Source organism: Ailuropoda melanoleuca, unplaced genomic scaffold, assembly GCF_002007445.2.
Source record: "Ailuropoda melanoleuca isolate Jingjing unplaced genomic scaffold, ASM200744v2 unplaced-scaffold9182, whole genome shotgun sequence".
In the NCBI taxonomy this organism is placed as follows: domain Eukaryota; kingdom Metazoa; phylum Chordata; class Mammalia; order Carnivora; family Ursidae; genus Ailuropoda; species Ailuropoda melanoleuca.
The window spans coordinates 1-3,349 of NW_023254639.1; the positions used below are offsets into that span (position 1 = coordinate 1).

The 3,349-nt window shown below is 42.3% G+C and overlaps 1 non-coding gene across 1 annotated transcript; it reads left to right on the forward strand.

Moving 5' to 3' along the window:
* Positions 1-2,804: 2,804 nt before the first annotated feature.
* LOC117800934 lies at positions 2,805-2,909 on the forward strand. The gene has a single exon (XR_004623217.1). It is a non-coding gene; the product is annotated as a U6 spliceosomal RNA (small nuclear RNA).
* Positions 2,910-3,349: the final 440 nt, after the last annotated feature.

A 3,349-nucleotide genomic window follows, 5' to 3' on the forward strand; every position in this document is an offset into this window, starting at 1 on the left:
GAGAGAGAGAGAGAGAGAGAGAGAGAGAGAGAGAAACACCACGTGTGTCAAAACTTAGCCTTCAGAGTTAAAGAAGAGTCTGTTTCCTTAGTTAACAGAGCATCTGGAAGAAATAGAGAATGGCTATTTCCCAATGACCATTTAAGTGTATTAAGCCAGCCTTCATGCATACTTTTCTCTCCTTTATTCACTCAAGGACTTGAAAAAAGAAATTACTCCCCTTGCACTTAGCAGCATGTGTGTCTGACTTGTTCCAAGAGCTGCTAGGCGCACTGCCGATACCATTTGACTCCGTGGAGATTGAGAGCCCCGCCTTATCGCTGTAGCACCTCAAAAGTGTCAGGCTATCGTTACAAATCTAACTTAATTGCCCGACACATTTATGTTGGTTAGCTAGTTTGCTACAGTCTACGTGGCTGGATTATTGAACATATTTTTCTTTGTTTTGTTAATGACCTGAACTTCATTACCTGCCAATAAAGAGTTCCAGAATGTACAAAGAAAGCTGACAAAGAGGATTGGTGGCTTATTAAACTAACTGGCCTGGCGTCTGCTTTACTACTGCTCGGATTATCAGAGAGCAAGTCAAACAGAACGTGCTTATTGCCGTGCTCACTGCCCAGACCCATCAGACCGTTATCTTCCCAGGAAACAATGGCCTTCTATTTGCTTCTTAGGAAAGTTTCAACTCTAAACATTTCAAATGGAATGTGTTCTTTTTTGAGCTTTTACTAATCTGATTTAATGGTATATATTTGTATATATGGAGAGAGAGAGAGCAGGCACCACCGTGCACTACCTTTGTAAAAATCAGCCGAAATTACCTTTTCAATAATGTTGAAAGGTATTTTTCTTTGAGTAAAAATGAATATCTTCAATTTTAAAAGAACTTTACCTCGAGGTTTGGAGCTCACATAGAGCCTCCGGTAAGTAAAGTGTCCCGGAGAATTGTCTGATGTCAAAAAGTAGGCAGAGAGGTCTTAGCTTTAAAATTGGTTCAGATCAAATATAAACAAGTTCAGATTTTAACTTTTTTTATAATATTCAATCATTTCAGAGATAAAGGGCTTTTTAAATTTTATTTTTTACTATAGCAACAGGCCATCTGTGATGGAAGAGAATACATAATTACAGATTTCATTGGGATTTTTAGGCTAACTGAACATGGGCATCTGTTAGAGGGGGTAGTTCTGTGTTTGACTTATTCACTGGTGTTATTTTACATAGTTAAGCTTGTTTGAAATCTGTCTTCTATCAATTTCTGTCCCTTTTCTTTGGGAAGAGTAAAATGGATTATGGACTTCCATTTTATTAATTGTATCCCTATTGGGTTATTTGCTGTTTTGTTTCATTTTGGGAGACAAGAGTAAGAGGAAAAACTATTTCTAGTACACAAATGAGAAAGAATCATGCTTCCGTGTTTGATCATGAGATCATGAGGGTGGCAGTTACACATTTTTTGTGTTTGTAACGTGTCCTAGTGAACAGCTGATGTGATTGTCGGGTATCAGGACAGACTAAAGCTAATTACACAGTTCTAATCATTCAAGAAAAGCGCTGATGTTATTACAATTCCATCTGCAGAGGCAGGCTTTCCCCACTTTAACTCCTAACTTCGCCCAGGCACAAAGCTCCTGAGAGAGGTGTGCTGACCGTTGTTCATTCTTTGTTCCCATTTGCTCACTTCTCCAAACCTCCATGTGCTCCATTCACCTCACAGCATATAGCAGAACTGCTTCTGTTATTTCTGCAACGTGCTCCGTGGAGGGAAACTTGGCAGCTGCCATGGTGTGCCAAGTACTTTGTTGGATGTATGGATAATTAAAAACTGAAGACATAATCTTTACTCTGCAAGAACTCACAGTCTTATTTAAGTGTTTACATACATTCATATTCAGTATGTATGAATATTAGTGTGAATTAGTATGCAATTTAATGGGTTGGTATATAAAGAATTATGTAAAGTTATGCATGAAAACAATCTGATACAGGACTTTAAGGGATTGTGGGACACACTAGCCAAAATTTTCTTCTCTGCTGTTTCTCATCCCACCTCCATCCAGAAACCCTGGAGGGCCCTGAAGCCAGGAACTTAGGGGAGAGTCTTCCTAGCCAGGACTAGCATGGAGTCTGGATGGTGACCTCAATGGATGGGTGATGAGGGGTGGTTGACACTTAATCCAAGAGTCAGGAAGAAGCTAAGAGGTGGGTTTTTCCCCCATCTTTCAAAATGCTTACCCACCTTTCGCGTATATTTGGTCTTCGTGAGGCATGAGGCAGCAGGAACACCTGCAAGTCAAAGGCAAGAACCGAGACTCAGGATCAGGTAACTTTGTGGGTTTCTCAGAGTGCTGGGTACCTATGATCCTTTGCCTGTGCTCTGTCCCCCAGCCTGGCCTGGCCTGGCCCGATTGCTCAGCAGAAGTAGGTGAAGCTTCTCTAATGGGTGTTTGCACAATAGCCAGGAGTGGAGCAGAGTGGTTGAGCAGGCAGACCCTGGGGTGAGACAGCTGTGGTTGGGTCCTGTCTTGGCCGCTTGTTAAGTTCTGTGACCTTGGGCATACTGTGTCAACCACTCTGAGCCTAGTTTTCTCGCCCTTGAGTTGATCAGGATGTCATAACTGATTTCTCGGAGTTGCAGTGAGGATTAAATTAGCCAATGCGTGGAGGGTACTTGCTCCGTCACTGATGAATAAGTAGTGTGTGTTAAATCAGCACTTGCTGCTGCTCCTTTATGATGATGATGATTATAAAATAATAAAATATTATTTTTGCTTCCAACTTTAAAGTATAGGTTTTAAAGCTTGCTGTGGCAGCACATATACTAAAATTGGAAAAAAATACAGGGAAGATTAGCATGGTCCCTGCACAAGGAGGACACACAAATTTGTAAAGCATTCAATTTTTTAAAAAAAAAACAATATTAAGAAACATTAGAAACCCTCATTGTTGGTCACAGAGGCGAGAACACAGAACTGGGGAGGTTGTCTGGATGAGCAGAGGCAAGGATGCCAGATCTGCCCTAACCGTGGATTCCTCTCGTGTGAAGCGTTCCCCACCATCCCGCCTTGCTCATCCGATCACACGTGGTCATCACCTGAGTTCTGTCCTCCCTCCTCCACAGCCTGAACCCTCCACAGCTTGAGCCCAGCTGGAATAGAATGGACTCTCCGGCTGCTGTAAGAGGGCTAGGATTTTCTTAGCAACCCGCAGGATCATAAAGGCTTTTCCCCACGTGTAGGTTAGGATCACCTTGGACCTCGGGTCACAGAATCTGGGTGTGGGCCATAGGATTGGGGGAAAAAAACCCACAAAAAATAAGCTTCATTGGGCACAGTGCGTGCTCCTG